Here is a 23,328-nt window from a genome sequence, read left to right as displayed (position 1 = left end):
AAGTGTTTGTCCTATGCTTTCTCCCAGAGGTTCTATAGTTTTGGGTCTTACATTTAGATCATGGATCCATTTTGAACTAATTTTTTATACAGTGTTAGGTAATGGAACAACTTTATTCTTTTGCATTTGAATATCCAATTTTCCCAGCACTATGTATTTTTCAGACTGCCTTGGCCAGGCATGGTGGCTCATGCCTGAAATCTCAGCAATTTGGGAGGCTGAGGCAGGAAGATCACTTAAGCCCAGGAGTTCAAGACCAGCCTGGGCAACATACTGAGACCCATCTCTACACACACAGAGACACAAAAGCTGGGTGTGTTGGCACATGCCTGTAGTCCAAGCTACTCGAGAGGCTGAGGTGGGAGAATAACTCGAGCCCAGGAGGTTGAGGCTGCAGTGAGCTGTGATTTTGCCACTGCACTCCAGCCTAGGCAAGAGAGAGAGATCCTGTCTCAAAAAGAAAAACACAAAAACAAAAACAAAAGAACAGACTGTCTTCTCCCCCAGTGAATGATAGGCATTCTTTTCAAAACTCATTTGACCATATGTCTGAGGTTTATTTCTGAACTCTCTATGTCTGTATTTACGTCAATAGCACACTGTTTTGATTACTGTAGATTTACTGTAAGTTTTGAAATCAGGAAGTGTGAGTCCTCAAACTTTGCTCTTCTTTTTCAAGATTGTTTTAGCTATCCTGGATTCCTTGAGATTCCATATGAATTTTGGAATGGATTTTTCTATTTCTGCAAAAAAAAATTATTGGCAGTTTGACAGGTATTGCATTAAATCTCCAGATCACCTTGGGTAGTATTGACATCTGAACAATATTTTTTTCCAATCGATGAACATAGGACATCTTTCTAATTATTTATGTCTTCTTTAATTTCTTTCAGAAATGTTCTGTAGTTTTCATTGTACACGTCTTAATTGTTTAAGTTAATTTCTAAGTATTTATCCTTTTTGATGCTATTGTAAACGGAATTTTTAAAGTTTTCTTTTCAGATGTTTATTGTTGGTGTATAAAAATGCAACTAACTTTTGTGTATTGACTTGTATACTGGCACTTCACTGAATTTATTTGTTCTAACAGTGTTTTTTTGTGGAATCCTTAGAGTTTTCTACATATAAAATCATATCATCTGTAAAATCATATAATTTTACTTATTTTACAACCTGGATGACTTTTATTTCTTTTTCTTGCCTAATGGCTCTGGCTCAAACTTCTCATACTGTGTTGAGTAGAAGTGGGCATCCTTGTCTTATTCCTGATATTAGAGAAAAGAATTTCAGTCTTTCACCATTGAGTATGATGTTCATTATGAGTTTTTCATATATGGCTTTTATTATGTTGAGGTAGTGTCCTTCCATTCCTAGTCTGTTGGGTGTTTTTATCATGAAAGGGTGCTAAATTTTCAAATGCTTTTCTGCATTAATTGAGATGATCAGGTGAGTTTTTTCCATTCTTTCTGTTAATATGGTGTATTACATTGAGTGGTTTTCATATATTAAACTGTCTTGTATTCCAGGAATACATCCTACCTGGTCATAGTGTATGATCGTTTTAATATGCTGCTGAATTCAGTTTGCTAGTATTTTGTTGAGGATATTTGCAACAATGTTAATAAGGGATATTGAGCTGTGGTTTTTTATTTTTTATATGATGTCTTTGGCTGGCTTTAGTATCAGGGTAAAACCGATCTCATTAAATGAGTGAGGGAGTGTTCCCTCAAATTTTGGAAAAGTTTGACAATTGGTATTAGTTCTTTAAAAGTTTGGTAGAATTTCACCAGTGAACCCATCAAGTCCAAGGTTTTTCTTTATCGTAAAATTTTTGACTACTGATTTGATCTTCTTACTAGTTATAGGTATATTTAAATTTTCTATTTCTTCAAGGTTTAGTCTTGGCAGGTTTTGTGTTTCTAGGAATGGGTTCACTTCATCTCGGTTATCCAATTTTTTTTGCCGTAATATTGCTCATAGTAGTCTTATAATCCTTTTATTTCTGTAGAATTGGTAATAATAGCTCTACTTTCATTTCTGATTTTAGTAATTTGACCCTTCTGTATTTTTTCTTGTCCATCTAGCCAACAGATTTTCATTTTGTTTATCAATTTGAAGAACCAATTTCTGGTTGTGTTGATTTTATCTATTATTTTTCTATTCTCTATTTCACTTAGCTCTGCTTTACTCTCTGTTACTTCTTTCCTTCTGTTAGCTTTGGGTTTAGTTTGATCTTCTTTTTCTAGTTTCTTAAGGTGTAAAGTTAGATTATTGATTTAAAGTCTTCCTTGTTTCTTTAATGTAAGCATTTGTAGTGACAAAGTTTTCCCCTTAGCACTGTGTCTGTAAGTTTTGGTATGTTGCGTTTTTGTTTCTATTCATCTCTAAGTATTTTCTAGTTTCTCTTGTGATTTCTTCTTTGGTCCATTGGTTGTTTAAGTGTGTTGTTTAATTTCCAGAAAATTTGTGAATTTTTCTATTCCTTTTCTGTTACTGACTTTTAACTTTATCCTATTGTGATCAGAAAAAATACTTTATATGATATCTATTTTTAAAAATCTATTGAGATATGATTTGTGGCCTAATGTATTGTCTACCCATGAGAATGTCCCATGTGCACTTGAGAAGAATGTGTTTTCTTTTGGTGGGTACAATGTTCCATATATGTCTGTTAAATCTAGTTTATTACATTGTTCAAGTTTTCTATTTCCTTACTTACTTTCTGTCTGGTTGTTCTGTCCATTATTGAAAATAAGATATTGGAGTCTCCAACTATTATTATATAACTATGTCCCTCTTCAGTTCTATTCATTTTTGCTTCCTATATTTTGATGGTCTTTTATTAGGTGTATAAATGTTTTTAAATGTTATCTATTCTTGCTATATTGAACCTTTTATTGAGATGTCCTTCTTTGTCTCTTGTAAGCTTTTTTGATTTACAAATTTTATTTTGTCTGATATTACTACAGCCACCACTGTTCTCTTTTGGTTATTATTTACATAGACTATTCTTTTTCATTCTTTCACTTTAAATCTATTTGAATCTTTGAGTCTCTTGAAGGCAGCATATAGTTAGATTTTTTTAATCTATTTTTTTGATCTCTGTTTTGAAGAGTTGAATCCATCTACATTTAAAGTAATTACAAATAAACAAGGACTTACTTCTGTCATTTTAATATTTGTTCTTTATAGGCCTTATAGCTATTTTAGCCCCTGTTTCATGCATTATTATCTTCATTTGCATTTCATTGATTTTTTTAATAGTAAAATCTTTTAATTCTTTTTGCATTTCCTTTTGTGTACATTCTTTAGCTCTTTTCTTTGAGGATATATTGCCATGGGGATAACATTTAACATCCTAAAGTTATAACACTGTAATTTGAATTTATACTGATTTATCTTCAATAACATACAAAACTCTGCTTCTTTAACAGCTCCATCTTCACCCTTTTCAGTTATCACAATATCTTTATTCATTATGTGTCCAAAAATATAAACTGATAATGTTTTTGATTCATTAGTCTCTTAAATCATGTACACAACAAAATGTGGAGTTACACACCAAAGTTACAATGATATTAACTTTTAAACTAAGGATTTTTTTAAAGTGTTGATGTCTTAAATCATGTAGAAAATAAAATGTGAAGTTACAAACCAAAGTTACTATATTAGCTCTTAGACTAATAACTTTTAATGTATTAGTATCTTAAATCATGTCAAAAACAAAAAGTATAGCTGGGCATGGTAACTCATGTCTGTAATCTCAGTACTTTGGGAGATTGAGATGGGCAGATTGCTTGAGTACAGAAGTTGGAAACCAGTCTGGGCAACATGGTGAAACCTTGTCTCTACAAAAAATACAAAAATTAGCCAGGCATGGGGGCCATGTCTGTAGTCCCAGCTACTCAGGGTGCTGAGGCAAGAGGATAGCTTGAGCTCAGGAGGTTGAGGCTGCAGTGAGCCAATATCACACCATTGCACTCCAGCCTGAGTGACAGAGTGAGACCCTGTCTCAAAAAAAAAAAAAAAAAAAAAAAAAAAAGTGGAGTTATATACACCATTGTTACAATAATACTAGCTCTTATAATTACTCATGTTTTCACCTTTACTGAGATCTTTATTACTTCATACAGCTTTCAGTTACTGTCTAGTGTCCCTTTGTTTCATCTTGTAGGACTCCCTTTAACATTTTCTGTAGGGCAGGTCTAGTAGCAATGAATTCCCTCAGCTTTACTTTTTCTATCAATGTCTTAATTTCTCCATTAATATTGAAAGTCAATTTTGTCAGATATGGAATTCTTGGTTTATAGTGGTTTTTTTTAAAAAAAGCATTTTGAATATATAAGCCCAGTGCCTTTTGGCCTCCAAAGTTTCTGATGAGAAATCTGTTAATAATCTTATTGAGAATCTCTTCTGTGTGATGAATTGCTTCTCTCTTGCTGTTTTCAAGATTCTCTTTGTCTTTGTCTTTCAACAGTTTGATTATAATGTATCTCAGTGTAGGTTTCTTTGAGTTCATCTACTTGGAGTTTGTTGAGCTTCTTGGATATTTACATTCATGTCTCTCACCAAACATGGGAATTTTTCAGCCATTATTTCTTCAAATGTTCTATCTGCCCTTTCTCTCTCTGTTCTCCTCTGGAACTCCCATAATACGTATTTGGTCCTCTTAATGATGTCCCACAGGCCCCTTGGACTCTGTTCACTTTTCCTTAATCCTTTTTCTTTCTGTTGTTCATACTCAATAATTTCGATCGTCATATCTTCAAGTTCACTAATCCCTTCTTCTGCCTGTTAAAAACTTGCTTTTGAAACCCTCTAGCGAATTTTAAATTTCAGTTATTGTACTTTTCAATGCCAGAATTTCTTCTTGGTTTCTTTTTAGGTTCTCTCTCTCTTTACTGATGTTTCCATTTGGTTCATACGTCAGTTTCTTGACTTTATCCATGTCTTTCTTTGGTTTTTTGAGCATCTTTAAGACAGCTGTTTTAAAGACTTTGCCATCAGGTATTTTTCAGGGATAACTCCTGTTGGTTTGGTTTTTAATCTTTAAATGAACCCTACTTTCCTGTTCCTTTGTATGCCTTGTAATTTGTTGTTGTTGTTGAAAACAGGACATTTGAATCTAATAATGTAATTCAGGAAATCAGATTCTCCCTTTTCCTTAGCATTTCTATTTTTATTTCTGTTTCTTATTTGCATTGTGGTAGCTGTCTCTGGGTTAAAGATCAGCCTGAGGTATAAACTTAAAGTCTTCTCAGATCGTCTCTGAGCCTATGTCTTTCCCTGAACCTGTGTGGTGACTTTCTAATCCCCCCATATATGCAGTTGCTTCTGAATGTCCTAGTCCTCACTGTCTGGTTCCCAAAAGGGGGAAAACAAGAAAAATGAAAGGGTAAAAATAAAGGATGCTGGCTCTTTAAACCCTCAGGAAGTTGCTTCAGCCAGAGAAGGCAGGGCTTGCAGCAATGGGGGAAGGTGCAACAATAATGGGTGCCACCTCTTTGTCTACATCTCTGTGATTGGAAGCAGCAATCAGCAATGAGAGCATGGATCCCCAATATTTAGAGAACAAGGTCCTTTTTGTCCACTCCAACTTCCAAAGGCTGCATGCAACCTGCTCCAGGAACATATGCATGGCTGCCTGCCATGGGGCTTAGGGGTGGATGATGGGTAGCTACTGTGCTAAGAGCTAAAATTGGCCAAAACTAACTGCAATTTATCATCTAAAACCTTCCCCTGGAAGTGGAAAGCCTTCAGTAGACTCCAGAGTTCCAAAATAGTTATACCAGATAGATTCTGCCAATGCAATTGTTACCTAGGTAGGAAGACAGATTTCTGGTGCTTCCTATTCTGCCATCTTCCAGAAATTTTTTAATTGGAAATTTCAGATCTTGCTTTGGAATAATTTTTGTAAGAAATGCATGCCTTCACTTCGTGAAATAATATGTGGACCTTGAGTTGATCCGTGGAGCCAGCCAGAGTTTCACCAAACAGCATCCACTTTCTGTTGGATACTGACTCTAGGATGAGTGGTTTGAGAAGCAGAGGGATTGAGGAGAGATAATGACAGTTCCTGTGTTCCCTGTGGCTTCATGGAGGAAGGCACAAAGCACCAAAGCAACATGACCCCAAGACATTCCCAGAAAGGGCAATAGAAGGAAGCACAGAACAGCTTCTGAGGTAAAACTCAAAACCCAAAATGAGCTCAGGCATAGTGGTCTGCACACGGCAGAGAAGTCCTGACTTTAAACAGAAAGATGCCCCTGGGAGGGATGGAGCAAGTCTTTTGGGGGTGGCCTTTCCCCAGCCTCCTAGGAGAGTTGTGCACAAAGACATCCTGACATGTGATACTTCTTCACTTCCTCAGAGGAAAACTCTGAGGTGTTTGCTCTTGTTCTTGTTTGTTGTTGTTGTTGTTGTTGTTGTTTTGCCTACAGGCAAACTCAGAAAACTCAGACCCTGATCAATAATGAAAGTCTATCATTTAAGCCTTAGTGCAAATATCCAAAATATTTTCCCCAGTGTTTTATCTTAGAATGTTAAACCATTAGAATTAAAAGAATAGTATAATGAACACCCATATACCATTTACCTAGACTCACCAATCATTTTCATTTTGTCATATTGACTTGTTTTTCATGCTGAAACTCATTGAATGTAAGTTGCAGACATCATGACAGTTAACTTTTAAATATTTAAGTATGTATCTTCAAATGGCACTGTCCTACACAACCACAATATCATTAGTACACCTTAGAAAATTAATATCAATTTAACAGTATTGAATATACGGTTTATATTTAAATTTTCCCAGATATTCCCAACAATATCCTTAAAGTTTCTTTTTAAATCCAGAATCCACTCACATATTTTACTTGATTTTCATCATGTCTTTTTAATCTAGAATAGTTCTTCCATCTAGAATAGTTCTCTATTAATTTTTGTCTTTCATCATATGGGCATTTTGAAGGGTCCAAACCAGTTTTTGCATAATGTACTCAACTGTATTTGTGTGGCTTTTTCCTCATGACAAGATTCAGTGTATGTGTTTTTGGCAGGACCTGCAATTGTACCCTTCTCAGTGCATTACATCAGAGGCCACATGATGCCATGTTCCACAGTTGGGAATGCAAAGTTTGACCCCTCAGCTAAAGCGATGGCCTCTAGATAACACCCATATAAAGCTACCTTTCCTCCTTTATAATTAGCAAGTAATCTGAGGGCTGATACTTCAAGGCTGAAGTCTGGAAGGAGAAGAGCAATTACTGGTGGTGGAGTGAAACCCATGGTTCATTCACAATTCTGTGAAAGAAGAAAATTAATGCAAGAATATTGAGGAGAAAAATAAGTGTTCCAGCAAAAGAAAAGATCATCGGAGTAAACAGACATTCTACAGAATAGGAGAAACTTTGCAATCTATCCACCTGACAAAGGTCTAATATCCAGAATCTACAAGGAACTTAAAAAAATTTACAAGAGAAAAGCAAAGAACCCCATAAAAAGTAGGCAAAGGATATAAACAGACACTTCTCAAAAGAAGACATACATGCGGCCAACAAACATATTTTTAAAAAAGCTCAACCTCACTGATCATTAGAGAAATGCAAATCAAAACCACAATGAGATATCATCTTATGCCAGTCAGAATGGTGATTATTAAAAAGTCAAGAAACAACAGACGCTGGCGAGGTTGTGGAGAAATAGGAATGCTTTTACACTGTAGGTGGGAATGTAAATCAGTTCAACCATTGTAGAAGACAGTATGGTGATTCCTCAAAGACCTAGTACCGGAAATACCATTTGACCCAGTAATCCCATTACTGGTTATACACCCAGAGGAATATAAATCATTCTATTATAAATAAAGATATATGCACACATATGTTCATTGCAGCACTATTTACAATAGCAAAGACACAGAATCAACCCAAATGCCCAATTATAGACTGGATAAAGAAAATGTGGTATATATACACCATGGAATACTATGCATCCATAAAAAGGAATGAGATCATGTCCTTTGCAGGGACATAGATGGAGTTGAAAACCATTATCCTCAGCAAACTAACGCAGGAACAGAAAACCAAACACCACATGTGCTCACTTATAAGTGGGAGCTGAACAATGAGAACACATGGACACAGGGAGGGGAACAACACACACTGGGGCCTGTGGGGGGTGTGGCGGGAGGGAGAACATCAGGATAAATAGCTAATGCATGTGGGGCTTAATACCTAGGTGATGGGTTGATAGGTGCAGCAAATCACCATGGCACATGTTAACCTGTGTAACAAACCTGCATGTCCTGCACATGAATCTGGAACTTAAAATAAAATATTAAAAATATAATAAAAATAAAAAGAAGTGCCCCCTATCCTGCATCACTTCCTTTACACACCACACACACACACACACACACACACACACACACGGACCTTTGGAGATACCAGGAAGGGGAATAAAGGGATACCCAGAGTTTATGAGATGAAGGCTTGAGCCATTCTATTCTCATATTAAAATAAAAGGTAACGCAGAAGCTGGGAGAATTGGTGGCATCAAGGTGGCAGACCCCCCTGGTAGGCTGTTTGCAATAATGAATCTAATTTGTTTAGGGCCCCAGTACCCCTCGTTCTTTGGCAGTGCGTTCTAACATGGACCCTGAACTTGGCCATATGGCTTGCTTTGGCGGATGGGACAATATCAAAGGATGCAAGTGGAGACTGAAGAAGTGCTTGTACATTGGGGCTGCCGTCTTGCTGCTCTTGAAACCTTAAGACCACCACGTGAGTGAACCCAGGCTAGCCTGCTCAAGGATGAGACTACATGCCCAGTGGTGTTTGGATCATAATCCCCAAAAACACAATCCCAAATGTCATAATCCCAAGTGTTAAAATGCTGCAATATCAAAGTTCCTAAAATCTTAATCCCTAAAGTCTAAAATCCTTAACGTCTAAAATCCCAAAAATCACAATCATGGGATAGTTGCACCATCTTAGATGAAACTATTACCCTACTATTGTTTTCATTTGGAAATTAAGTATGGTTTAAGAAGATACATATGGGTGCCAATTTGCAAGGGATGGATTTTTGGAATTAATTTTGGGTGCCAACTTGATCATAGAAGTGAAAATATAGGCGAAAAATATAAGAAATCTCCCCTGCCAAATTATTTAATCATGTATGATTTCTGCCCCTTCACGCATAGCCTTTTTAAAAAATGCCCTTCATCAGAAAATGAAAAAGAATTCAACAAGCTCAGTGACCTTCTGAACCAAAGACACTTCCTGATATTGCAGTTCCTCCAGAGTTAACATGTTAAATGGTAATCTATTCTTGATTAGGGATTTGACTGTTGAAGAATCTAGACTTCTTATATTTACCACTAAATGTAACATAGAAAAACTAGCACATAGTTCATTTTGGTGAATGAATGGCACTTTCAAAACTCTCCTCACTGTTTTTTTATCAACTGTATACAATTCATGCTCTTTTGGATTCAATAACTCTAGAACTTGTTTGCTTGTTTATATATTAAGGACTGGGAAAAGTGAAGTACTTTATAAGTATATATTTGAAGATTTGAAATTTGCAGAAGAAAATGGATTTAGAATTAGATCTGATCAAGGCTTCTAAAAGTGAATTTCAAGGTGTTACCAAAAAGTTTGTCTTTTCCATTCAGCACAATTCAATCAGCAGAAAGTTCAGATGAGTGGATTGGCCACGAGATACAGCAATGACAAAATATTTTACATTTTATTAAGATAAGTTCCTATTTAGTCTTTCTGTTTTTTAAGACAGAGTCATGCTCCATCACCCAGGCTGGAGTACAGTGGCACAGTTACAGCTCACTGTAGCCTTGAACTCCTGGGCTCAGGGGATCCTCCTGCCTCAGCACCCCAGAGTGTTGGGATTATAGGCATGAGCCACCATGCCCAATCCTGTGTTGTCTTTATCAGGTTTTTTGTTGCTTAGGAAAACTAAGCTTTAAAAAGGCTAAGGTTTACATCCATGTAGTTTTCTGTATTGTCTTTGAGGTCTTTTGATTATCATTCTTGGTTAAATGAGTAACTATTATTTTACAATGACCTGTGATTCTGTTTTGATGAAATGTTTTGAGGCTTTTAACATCTTTGACAAATGTCCTCAAAATTAAATCCTAAATTAAGTCTCTAACTTACACTTATTGCTGGGAGCTGAAAACATTTAGAACCTTTTTTCAGTTTCTAGTCAGGTCATGAACTCCAGTATCACCACCTCCAGCCCGATGACTACATACACTGTAAGAGACATCAGTTAAAGCACTCCTTCCAGTACCACCAAAAGGGTCCTCACCAGGTGCTATTAACTAATCCTAGTGCTGCTAAGTTACAGGGAGTTGACTCCTGGGTACACATATCTTATCTGAAAGTGTACTGACTCGTACCTAATCTCGAATATTAATACCGGTATCTGACACCAAACTCAAATGAACCAAAACCTCATCTTCAGACTCGGAAGAAGGCAACAATCAAAATGAACTGCTGTTATGAGACACAGGGCCAGGCCTGGATTCAAAGATATTAAGACTTTTTTTAATAATTTTGCCTTTTTTCTAAATTATTACAATTTGTTCTATGTTTTGATGTTACATAATTCAAATGCTTAGCTAGCTGTGAGCTTCCTTTTCTTGTCACTGTCAAAACTAGACAAAGCTTATAACTTTTTGTTGGAAATGTTGCTGATTCTTTATGTTTTGTTTTCCAGAGTCAAGAAAACCTTTTTTAGCCAGGTGCAGTGACTAACACCTGTAATACCAGTACCCTGGGAGGCCGAGACAGGATGACCGCCTGAGCCCAGGAGTTCGAGACTAGCCTGGGCAACATAACAAGACCCCATCTCTAAGAAAATAATAATTTTTTTTTAAAAAAACACCTTTTATCTTTTGAGCTAAACAGAGCTTACAGCAAGGATCCCCAAGCCTTAGCCCACCAACTGATACCAGTCTGTGGTCTGTTATGAACCGGGCTGCATAGCCAGCAAGCGAGCATTACCACCTGAGCTTTGCCTCCTGTCAGATCAGCCCAGCCTAGATTCTTACAGGAGCGCCAACCCCATTGTGAACTGTGCATGCCAGGGATCTAGGTTACATGCTCCTTATGAGGACCTAATGCCTGCCTGATGATCTCAGGTGGAACACTTTCATCCCCAAACCATCTTCCCCACCCCACTGCCCGTGGAAAAATTGTCTTCCATGAAATCAGTCCCTGGTACCAAAAAGGTGGGAGACCACTGGCTTACAGCAAGTAGATAAAGTAACAAAGTTTACTTTTCTCTCTCTACCTCTCTCCAAAATTTGAAAACTATTCAATCACGCTGGACCCAATATGTTATCCATTGCCAACACACTGCTATTAATGCTATACAATACCAAGTACCCTCCCTGTAGGCCCAGGGACTATCATGAAAGAGATGGACACATGAGACTCCAGTTTTGAGGGGTAAAATTAGTTCAGACCCTCCAAATCAAAAATAGGCACACAGACGTCTAAATAGCTGACAAATTGAAGGACTTTGCCTCCTGGGCCACTATGTGGCCTCTTTCCATCCATCCTGACCATAAAGAATTTCCTGCTTCCCATAGACTTAAAGAAGAGTTACCAAGACGACATTGAGATACCTGGTGACAAAGCCTACTGGTGTAGGTGTTCCTGGTTATGGGGTTTATACAAATAGAGATATGATAAAAAAAAATTTATCAGTCACTTAGAACAAATTACTAAAAAGATCACAGAAGTCATTGCGGCACAACAAAAAATCTCTAAATTCCTTAGCTCAAATGGTTTTAACAAAACGCTTCTGTTTTATAAAGCTAATTGCTACAAGTCTGGCTCGATGAATAAAACTTATAGATAAGTTAATTTTATAAGTTTGCTTTTTTGACTTTTAGTTTTCGGCTCTTACGCTGCTTAGAAAATTTAAGGGTTTAAAATTTAAAAATTTTAATAAGTGCCTGCTCACCTCCATTCCCATATGGCCTGGAATGTGAATTGGCTGTACATCTTTGGCTGTAAGTCTTTTGAACATAGGGGTCCCACCAACAGAATGGATGGACTCAGAGCAGGTGGCCACACCATCCGGGCAATGATATGGAACAAAAATAAAAGTTTGGCAATCAATCTGCTTCTGAAAAATCTCAGCCAAAAGGGGGAAATAAGAAATAAAAATAAAATCTAAAGCCCCCCCAACCAACTAAATGGACCCCTTTTGGCCAAGGGAACCCCAAAGAAACCTTAAAACCTGAGTTCCCAGCTGTGATGGGATGGGAAGTCAGTCACTCCTCATTCTATTCCCTCCCTTTGGTGGTTTGGAAACAACAATTGACCAGCATTAATATTCAAATAGGTATCATGAAACTGACAGAATGGACTTTTTGTGGCAATAAGATACAAATTATTAACAAGACCTGAGGCCATGCCAGGCAAAGGTTACATCATGGACCTCTCCCTACACTTAAAGAATAAGCAATTTCTAACTGCCACGAGGTTTTTCTTTTTCTCTAGCAGCTAAATGATCACTGGCCTTGAGATAAGCAATATTAAAACAATGTGCAGCTCATCCACCACCAGACACTGACTGACTAACCCCCTATTCCACAAGCCATAACTACAGCTTTGATGAGACAAGAGACTGGTTTCAGTAACCTCGCCCTGCAAGAGACCACTGACTACGGACTGGTTCTGGCCGGTTTACAGAGGCTGCACACGTGAGTGCCTTCATGCCTCTGTTTCACCCTTTGATGGATAGTGCCTAATTATAATGCACTTATATGTTAAGTCTCCACCTCAAAGTGAACATGGGATGCATGTAACACATATGTTTGCTTATCATGCATGAGTTACGACCACCTTCATGTATATCCATAGTGCCTCCCATAACCTGTTGAATGTGTATACTTGGCCAGCCCATTCAGCATAAATTTCTTTCTCATCTTTCTTTCCCTCCCATGAATTGCCTGCCTTTGCTTTCTGCTGGAGGCTGTGCTTCCCAGCCTGTCAGAATGGCCACCCTGCAGGCTGTAACCCTTTATAAGAAATAAAGTCTCCTCTCCAAATTTAAGACCACCTTGTGATTTTTCAGTTAACATATCAAACTTAAAATCAACATCTTGTGAATTTCTATATACATACTTATTTTCATACAAGAGGCATATGTGCAGCTGAAAGATACATTGGAACTTCTAAATCTTCTTTAGTTGGGTTAACATAGACACACTGTTTAGTAGAAACACCAGGTTTCGGCCAGGCACAGTGGCTCATGCCTGTAATCCCAGCACTTTGGGAGGCCGAGGTGGGTGGATCACTTGAGGTCAGGAGTTCGAGACCAGCCTGGCCAACATGGTGAAACCCCATATCCACTAAAAATACAAAAAATTAGCTGGGCGTGGTAGCACACACCTGTCATCCCAGCTACTCGGGAGGCTGAGGCACGAGAATCACTTGAACCTGGAAGACGGAGGTTGCAGTGAGCTGAGATCACATCACTGCACTCCAGTCTGAGACAGCAAGACTGTCTCCAAAAGGAAGAGAAAAGAAAAAAAGAAACACCAGGTTTCAATGAAGACCAATCAAGCCAACCTCAAACACATTTGTTGAAAAAAGTTGTAAGAAAATCTCATATAGGAGAACTCAGATTTTGCTCCATATTAGAATCATTTGAAGAAGCTTTTAAAAATCCCCAAATCCAGGCCACACTCCAGACCAATTAAGTCAGAATCCCTGGGATTACGCTCCAGATATCAGTGTTTCTTTCACTGCTCCCTGGGTGACTGCAACGTACATCTAAGGCAGAGAACGAGACCCACCAAGCGTGCCTATTTGTAAGCGTGTTTTTAGGTGTAAGATGTAAGTCATTTTGCAGCCTGAGTAATTGAGAGAAATAAGAATAGAGAAGCATAAGAAGACATGTTCACTCATCTCCAGTTTCTACTCATAACAATTTCACATCCTAGTGAGGGTAATATAAAATGAGTGCTCTGATGACCAACCTTCACAATTGTTCAATAATGCTTCATTAGATTATTTCTTCTCTTCCAGGGTGCCTCCTAAACTCTGGACACTTACCAAAACACTCCAGAAGATTTCCAACTGTGTAATTAGAAGATTAAATGACTGAACCATTTTCTCAATAACTCTCTCCAGTCTGAGGATTCTCTATTCTATCACTTCCTGCCTGGCAAAAAGCATTTTTAAATCTCTTCATGAATGTTATTCTTGGCTTGCTATTCTGAGTTCCTTGGACTCTACATCCCAACAATTTTATGGCTCAACGAAAAAACTCCTAAACTGTGTGTACGAAAGTCATGGCGTCTACATTGTGACTTTCCCATAAGTGTCTTTTGTTGCTCAGGGATTTCGTCTGCATTTTACAACCTGGCTCCTACAAAACCTCCACAGCTTTTAAAACCAAACATCTCTAAAACAGGCCAAACTATTTTTCCCTCTAGACTTTTACAACCTTCCAAGGCACCACTGAATAGTTAGATGCCTAAGTCACATCACACATACAATGTAAGACATGATGTATAGCCCGATATGCTCTGAGAAAGAAAATAACACACTAGGGTGGGAAGTTAGAAGAAATTTGGAAACTTTGCAGACGCTTTGCTCCAAATAAGATTGATTCGACCAATTTCGCCCAAGTTGCTAGTGTGACTATAGATATTCCCTGCCAGGAGTGTCCTATCCAGCCCAGAGGTGAGCCTTAAACTGAATCAAGTTAGTTATTTTTGTAGCAGTAAATACACAATATAATCTGAAATAGAAAACCTAGGAGCATCCATAATATCTCAAAAAATAGTCTAAGGTCAATTATAAGTATATTGACCTCCAACTATAAGAAGGGAAAATGCCTTGTCATTTCACAAAGGCTAATAGGATGACATTTTGAAATACGTGCCCAGCAATATTGGGTCTAAAGGAATGGTGAGGAGAGGAGGGAAAGGCAGTCAGTGGCAATGGAAGTTCCATGTCACCAGAACAGCGGAGAAAAGAAGCCCAGTCACTGGTCATTGTGTTTCTGCTCCATCCTTCTCTTTCCCTGCCTCAAACCCAGCTTGGCCAGTCTTCCTAGTTTTAAAGTGAATAATGACCCATCAGGCAAGCCTGCTCTTGCAGGGAGAGACGAAAAGAGAATCAGGGGCCCTTGACACAGCCTGGAGTCTCATCAAGCACAGGAGGGGGAAGTGAGGCCTGGGTGATGCAGAGGACACCAGCGGGTTTCTGGAAAAATGCAGATGGGTTTTTATGTCTGATATGGGAACAAGGCTGAAAATTACAAACAGATTTCAGAAAGCCATGTGCCACTTTATAGGGAAGGGCTTCTAACAGAGTTCAAAGACAAATAGTCTTTCTCTGAGCTGGATATCCTCATTCAGGGTAGGGAGTGGGGGCTGGAGAAGCCATCTAGACATGCTTCCACCTACCCCTGCCCCTCTCCTGGCAGACAGGACCCTGTGCCTTCCTAGGTGTTTCAAGTTTCTGAAATGAAATTTCTCAGAGAAGAATGTCTATTCCTTCCTATAATAAACCACTTGTTTTTCAATGGTAAGTCCCAAAAAATTACCTTTGATTTCACTCATTTATTTGATGGTACAGATTGAGCCCATATGAGCTCTGTTTTTTCCTTTAGCTATACATAGTAACACATTTATCTATGATTCTATTCAATCATATCCTCCACACTTACAAAAAAGGTTTGCAGTTTCTTAATGGAATATGCCAGGACAGAACACCTCCAGCCCCACAGTAGCATGCTCTGCCTGAGAAGGGTAGGGGGGAAAGTTCTAGAGCTGTTTCTGTTCACGGGAATGGAGGAGAGAAGTGCTGCCCTCCCCACCCACCTGCATAGAAGACACTATGTGAATCTGCCAGCCTCTACCCCAATTAGCCACAGCTGATTGGATCAACAATGGACAAGCGTTGTCATGGGCTGTTGCCTGGGTTGTGCTCTGCACAAGGAGAGGAGTGGGTAGGTGCAAGAGAAGCCTAGGTTGTGAGCACTGGCTCAGGGCTGCATCTGCCTGGTGAAAGGGTGCCCTTTTCAAGTAACACAAATGCACCCTGTGGGCTACTGGCTACCCGGGTAAATGCTTGACCCAGCTGGGTCAGTTAAATTCTCTCTCTCTCTTAGGCATGTCAGATTCCTGGGCTTTAAAACTAGGAAGTCTGTCCAAATTGGGTCTGGCGCAGGGAAAGAGAAGGACAGAGCAGACACAAAATGAAGATGTAGAGAACCAGGCAGAGCCCCCAGAGGGGGGAGACACAAGCAGCTAGGATGACCCTCAAGCTGTGATTCTGGGTCCCCAAGAGTCCTGACTTGGGTTCTGTGATACACACCACAGCTATCTACCCCAAATTCCTCTCCCCAGCTTGGATTTAAGTGCATTTCTGGTGGTTGCAAAGAAGGATGCTTCCTTGAGGCAAAGGTTTTGTGAAAAGCTACTTTCCAGGCATCTTTGAGATGGACTGCCTGCATCCTATGCCTGGTCAGTATAACCCCACTGATGGGGCCCCCTGACTTATGGAGGGTTCACCAGTATACTCAGCTGTTTCTTCAAGGAGACTTTACACTGGTTAACCATTTGACAAGATGGCTCTTAACCAGTTGTTTGGCTATTAGAAAATATTTGTTCAAAACTACCTGGGGTTTGATCATTCCCCAGTTAAATTTTCAAAGGCATTGAATGTGTCAAAATGAAATATGTTGTTTACAAGGTATCACATATCTGTCTAACTTTTGTTTTTGTTTTTTATGTATGCAATCTTTGTTACACAAGTAATTCATGACTTCTGTGCATCAATTTAAAAACAGGAACATTAAAAATTCCTCCATAACTCCACCACCTAGAAGCAATCACTGCTAACACATTGCAGTTTCTCATTCCAAGGTATTTTTCACTTGTCTAAGTATCTAGACTTTAACCACCTTTCTGTTACAAGAATTGCCTTCTTGGAGAGCCTGCCTGCCTTGATGTGCCATGTTCATTAGTAACAGTTTTTAAGGTGAGGCTAAAAGAGCTTAGGGGGAAAAATAATAACTACAGTAGCCTATTTGAGCGACCATCAGGCACAGATGACAGACCCTATCATTTAGTTCTGGGAGTTGCCAGACTTTTGTCTAAACCAATCCAATTGCCAAATTATCCCCCTTAGAGTGTTAAAGTGCTGCCTGCAAACGAAAACATGGAATTAATAGCTGTCCCTTTCTTTATTTTTTATTTTATTATTATTATACTTTAAGTTTTAGGGTACATGTGCACAATGTCCCTTTCAAGAGCTGTTCCTGTCTGCTTTAAGAAAAAGAGCAACAATCACTACCTCAAGACATAAAATAGAAGTCAGCCCCCAGCCTGTAAAACTTGAACCCACCAGACAGGTCTCAGAAAGGTTGTGATATTAACTAGCCTGGGAAGGTGCACAGAAGTAAATGGGGAGATGCTGACTTCAGAACTCTCTGAAATTCAATATCCAGAGACTCAGATTTAGTTAGTTGGCATTAAATAACAAGGAAGTTGCAGTCTAAACTCTAGCTTTGCACGTCATGATGCCAAGAGCATTCTGTGGGAATGAACGTGCCATGGGGAAAACAGTGAATATCAGGGAGGGCTTTTGCTGTTTAAAAAAAGAACCAAAAAACAAACAAACAGGCCGGGCGCGGTGGCTCACGCCTGTAATCCCAGCACTTTGGGAGGCCGAGACGGGTGGATCACGAGGTCAGGAGATTGAGACCATCCTGGCTAACATGGTGAAACCCCGTCTCTACTAAATGTACAAAAAATTAGCCGGGCGTGATGGCAGGCGCCTGTAGTCCCAGCTACTTGGGAGGCTGAGGCAGGAGAATGGTGTGAACCCGGGAGACGGAGCTTGCAGTGAGCCGAGATCGCGCCACTGCACTCCAGCCTGGGGGACAGAGCGAGACTCCGTCCAAACAAACAAACATTGAGGAGGTGGTGGCATGGAATAGAACCAGAAGAAGGGGCAATCTTGTGGGGCAATCCAACGTGGACAATGTCAGTGGAGGGCTCACTTCTTCACTTCCTACCTTTTGAGGTTTTATAACATGGTTATTTATAATGTTTCACCTCAGCCATCTCTCATCTACATTTCCCCCTCCTTTCACTCCACCCTCATCTCTAGCTGGGTCTCTCCGTTACGAGGCTGGGGCTCAGCAAATAAAAATGTATGTCTGTGGAATCAACCTAAATGCTCATTAATGTCAGACTAGATAAAGAAAATGTGGTACATACACACCATGGGGTATGTACCATCTTTTATGCAGCCATAAAAAAGAATGAGATCATGCCCTTTGCAGGGACATGGATAGAGCTGGAGGCCACTATCCTAAGCAAACTAACACAGGAACAGAAAACCAAATACCATGTGTTGTCACTTATCAGTGAGAGCTAAACAATGAGAACACATGGATACTAGGAGGGGAACAACAGATACTGGGGCCTACCTGAGGATAGAGGGTGGGAGGAGGGAGAGGCTCAGAAAAAACACCTACCGGATACTTATGCATATTACAAAATTATCTTTACACCAAACCCCCGTGACATGCAGTTTAGCTATACAACAAACCTGCACATGTACCCCTGAACCTACAAGTTAAAAAAGACGTTTGCCTGTGTGGGGCCTCCTTCTGTCCCCAGTCCTGCTTTTGCTGTACAGAAACCCAGTGGCCCCCGCTGGTCCTACCCATAACGTATCCTCATCCTCCCTCCTAAAGGGTCCCCTTGGGTCACAGATGGTGTTGTGTGGTGAAGCGGGTGCATGTATCATAAGATGTGGCTGGAAGCAGGTGTGCAATTCTGGTTCACACACCCTCTCCCCAACTCTCATTTACCATTTCCCTCAAAGGATAGCACAGCACCAATGTCCCATGGCCCTGGATGCCTTTGTCTAGGGATATCTTTTATCTCTTCCACTGAGGATGTCTGCGATGGGAACAGTAAGGTTTTGGAGCTATAGGCTTTATTCCCAGTTCAAACTCAAATGATACAGAGGCCAAAAATGTGCCACCAGCTGCACAATGTGAACTCCTGAGGCTGCAAGCCACCCCAGCACCTCCCAGCTCTCATCCCTACCAAAGGATTTCTGAACTTAAATGCTAGACACCTTCTGTTTTAAAAGACTTGCATGTGTGTGATTCAGGCCATTTATTGGGCATGTAGTTTCTCAAAATCTACTCCCAGTTCCCTGAACAAGCTACGCCTTTGGATAACCTGGCATCTCTCATCTCCCCATCCTTGCCCCAGATCAGCTACGCCCCAGCCTTCACTTTTCAAAGTCTTGCAAGCCACGTGTGTTACACAGAGCTGGTCCTCAAAAACAGCATGATGAACTTGTCACTGCTTTTCACTTTCTCTTCCCAGCTTGTGTGTGTTTTTAGTGATGTTTTCAACTGGTAGAGCTTCAAAAAATGTACAAACTGAATTAAATGTAGGAGAAAAGCCCCAAAACCGAATGTTTTACTTTTAAAATGAAAGAAAAGCAGTCACACAATCTTGGCTGATACACAATATTACAAGAGAGAAAACAAAATGCCCCTCTGTTGGGAAGATGTTCTGCTGTTTCTAGGCAGGATTCATTAAGGTCCATTTCTTCTAGTCAATGATTTCCATCAGAGTGTTTTTAGTTTTCCTTTTTTTTCTTTTTGATAGGAAACTTGGTAAAGAATGAATACTCAAAGAAGCCAAAAAAGTGTTATTGATAAGTGGAATAAGAATCTCCCGGCATGGGGCCAATGCATGTGTATTTTGAAAAAGGTCTCAAAACACACACCAGTTTGAGAGCCGCCATTACAGTCTGTCAATACCAGGCCATCTGGGCTGGAATGCCCTTGGCCCCAGGGGCAAGTGTGGGTCTTGGGAAGCTTATTCATTCCTCTCCCATTTTTTTCCAGTTCTTGCTTCAATACCACACTCCTCCTGAGGCAGGAAGATTTCATTCAAGTTAGTGCAGTAGAAGAAGCCTAGATTTTGGAGTCTGGTTTGAATCCCAACTCTACCACCCACCAGCTGTGTGACATTTAAAACTTAACCTGTCTGAATCTGGATCTGTTAGGATTCCTTGAGCGTAAGCAACAGAATTCAGCTCTGAGTAAATGAAGTTAAAAAGAGAAATTACTGAAGAAATAAGGTGGCTCACAGAATCAAAGCAATGCTGAAGGAGCAAGGCAGGCAGCTCTGGGATCCAAGACGCGGGAGCTAAGTGGGGGGATTGCATCATTTGGACCCATTCTTCACCTCTCCCCACATCCATGCCCTTTGCAGGTCACTTTGCAGCACCCACCCATCATGGGTGGGGTGAATTGCCCCAACCCATGACTCTAGACTCAGGATGTAAACCCTAACCCTACTCCCCGCCCCACAACAATAAACACCATCACTCAAATCTTTGTCTCAAGATCTGCTTTTAGGGGAATCCAACCCAAGACACCTCAGGGCACAAGCCAAAGTCACGTTTTTCAAAATATTCAAGTTAATTAACTCAGAGTTCTATGTTGCTCATAGTGAAAATGGCTTTCTCTCTCTCCTGACTCCTCCCATAATGAGCCCAAGCATACACAAAGCCCGTTTTGTTTGCGTTGGAACTTATGTAGTAAAGTCCAGGTAACTGGGTCACCTCTCAGGGGCCGCATTGTGGAAAGCGGGCAAAGATTTTGACTTTTTACTTTCCAAATGTCTACACTATGTCAATTTTTTCCACCTGAGTGTTCCCAAACCCCCCTGCCCCTGACCTCAGGTGAAGGAGGGGGTTCTCATCCTTTCCTGAGCTCGGGGCAAGACAGCATGTGAACACCTGGAGAGAGGGGCTTCAGCTGGAAGAGGACAAGCCAGAGAAGATGAGGCTTAACATAAACTGACATCCAAGTGCCTCCTTATAAAACTAAACCCTTTCTGGCCAGGCGCGGTGGCTAACACCTGTAATCCCAGGACTTTGGGAGCCCGAGGGGAGCGGATCACGAGGTCAGGAGATCGAGACCATCCTGGCTAACACGGTGAAACCCCGTCTCTACTAAAAATACAAAAAATTAGCCGGGCGTGGTGGTGGGCGCCTGTAGTCCCAGCTACTCAGGAGGCTGAGGCAGGAGAATGGGGTGAACCTGGAGGCGGAGCTTGCAGTGAGCCGAGATCACAGCGCTGCACTCCAGCCTGGGCGACAGAGCGAGACTCCGTCTCAAAAAAGAAAACAAAAAACAAGCAAACAAAAAAAACCAAACCCTTTCTATAATCTACCAAACACGGATCGGAACTTGGAAGCCTCAGTCTTTCTTATTAGTTAAAGCACCGTCCTGTCCTTCATCTGCCCTGCCAGTGAACAAGGTCGTTTCCACGAAGGGATTTCATTAACTAAACTCGCCATCATAGAATCCAGTTTTGAATGCATCGAGGAGCTGCTTCTTGCAAGAACTTTGCTCTCTCAACCCACCTTCCTCCCACCACCGCCTCTCTCTGAGGGCTCGGAAAACTTCTTGAAACAGTTTTAACAGCAATTACAAATTTCTGACCAAAAGCTCTCTAGCTTTCATGTAAGCTTACCTTTTTCTTGGGTCTTTCTCCATAGACAGGGAGCATGGCTGGCGGGCACTGACCCTGATACCTTGTCTCAGTCTTGACTATCACCTTCCTCTCCTAGAGGCAGATGGAAGCCGAAGAGGAAAAAATACCTGGGCCAGGTGAGTCAGCAGGTGTATCCTACAGAGTCACTCTGCAGAACCCCATGAAAGCCAGCTGGATGGAAGGAAAGGTAGTGCCAGGGTCAATGCACCTTGAACCATTAATTAAGCTTCTCCTTTTCCACCTAGGATTCGTAGAGTTTAATTACATTTACTTTCAAAGTTAAAAAGTTTACCTAACGATATATCTGTAGTCAATAACAAGGGCACATTCTTGATTTGCTGATTAATTACTCCTGGAGAGACACATAGACACGCACAAAAATCACTTGAGGTCATTTTCTTGAGAATAGTGTTGTTTTCAATTTCTTGTTATCCTAAACAATACTACTATCAATATCCTTGTAGAGAAATCTTTACCTGCTTCATTCGTTATCTCCATAGAATAAAGTCATAAAAATAGAATTTCTGGATTAAAGATTAAGAGAGGTATATTTTTAAGACTTTTTTTTTTTTTTTTTTTGAGACAGGATCTTACTCTGTTGCTCAGGCTGGAGTGCAGTGACACGATCATAGCTCATTGCAGCCTCAAACTTCTGGGCTCAAGTGATTCCACCTCAGCCTCCCAAGTAGTTGAGACCACAGGCATTTACCACCATGCCCAGCTAATTTAAAAAAAAATTTTGTGGAAACAGGGTCTCACTATGTTGCCCAGGCTGGTCTCAAACTCCTGGCCCCAAACCATCTTTCCACCTTGGCCTCCTAAAGTGCTGGAATTACAAGCATGAGCCACTCTGCCTAGCCTCAAGGCTTTTTAATATGTATTGGAAAATCAAGCTCCAGAGAATCTGTATTCATTTCTTTACAATTAAAAAAGTTTACATATAAAACCTTTATAAACCTGAAGATCCATGTGGCTTTGTCTTAGAAAGGAGTCACTTTCAAGAAACATAAATCAAATGTCAAAAGTAATTTAGGGGCCAGGTGCTGTGATTCACACCTGTAATCTCAGCATTTTGGGAGGCCGAGGCAGGAAGATCGCTTGAGCCCAGGAGTTCAAGACCAGGCTGGGCAACATGGCAAGACTTCGTTTCTTGTTTTTGTTTTTGTTTTGTTTTTTTTTCTAAAAATTAAAAAAAATAGCTGGGCGTGGTTTTGGGTGCCTGTATTTCCAACTATTAGGGAGGCCAAAGCTGAAAGACTGCTTGAGTCTGGAAAGTCCAGGATGCAGTGAGCCACAAACCACTAGTGCACTCCAGCCTAGGTGACAGAGAGAGACCCTGTTCCCAAAAAGTAAAAATAAAAAAAAAATTTGGGGTCAAGTGCAGTGGCTCGAGACTGTAGTCTCAGCTACTCAGGAGCCTGAAGTGGGAGGATCACTTGAGCCTGAGAGTTTGAGGCTGCAGTGAGCTATGATTGTTCTATTGCACTCCAGCTTGGGTGACAGATTGACACCCTGTCTCTAAAAAATAAATAAGTAAATAAATAAATAGTAAAAGTAATTTAAAAGAAATTATCTGAAAATCAAATTTACCTGACACACCCTGAGTTCTCTGTCCCCTTTATACACACACTGACACATATTCTGAGTAGTGCAGTGGGAGAGGGGATCCTAAATGTGGTTCCATCTGGCAATCTCAGGCTGACCCAAAAATTCAACCCTCCCTT

General features: G+C 40.2%; 1 long non-coding RNA gene across 1 annotated transcript; it reads left to right on the top strand.

Moving 5' to 3' along the window:
• The first annotated feature begins 15,992 nt into the window (after positions 1-15,992).
• LOC107969892 (uncharacterized) lies at positions 15,993-20,435 on the top strand. Its single transcript, XR_001712021.3, has 2 exons — positions 15,993-16,122; positions 19,945-20,435. It is a non-coding gene; the product is annotated as an uncharacterized LOC107969892 (long non-coding RNA).
• Positions 20,436-23,328: the final 2,893 nt, after the last annotated feature.

Source organism: Pan troglodytes, chromosome 21, assembly GCF_028858775.2.
Source record: "Pan troglodytes isolate AG18354 chromosome 21, NHGRI_mPanTro3-v2.0_pri, whole genome shotgun sequence".
In the NCBI taxonomy this organism is placed as follows: domain Eukaryota; kingdom Metazoa; phylum Chordata; class Mammalia; order Primates; family Hominidae; genus Pan; species Pan troglodytes.
Note: the sequence above shows the minus strand (reverse complement) of the source record. Positions and strands in the feature narration are given on the sequence as shown.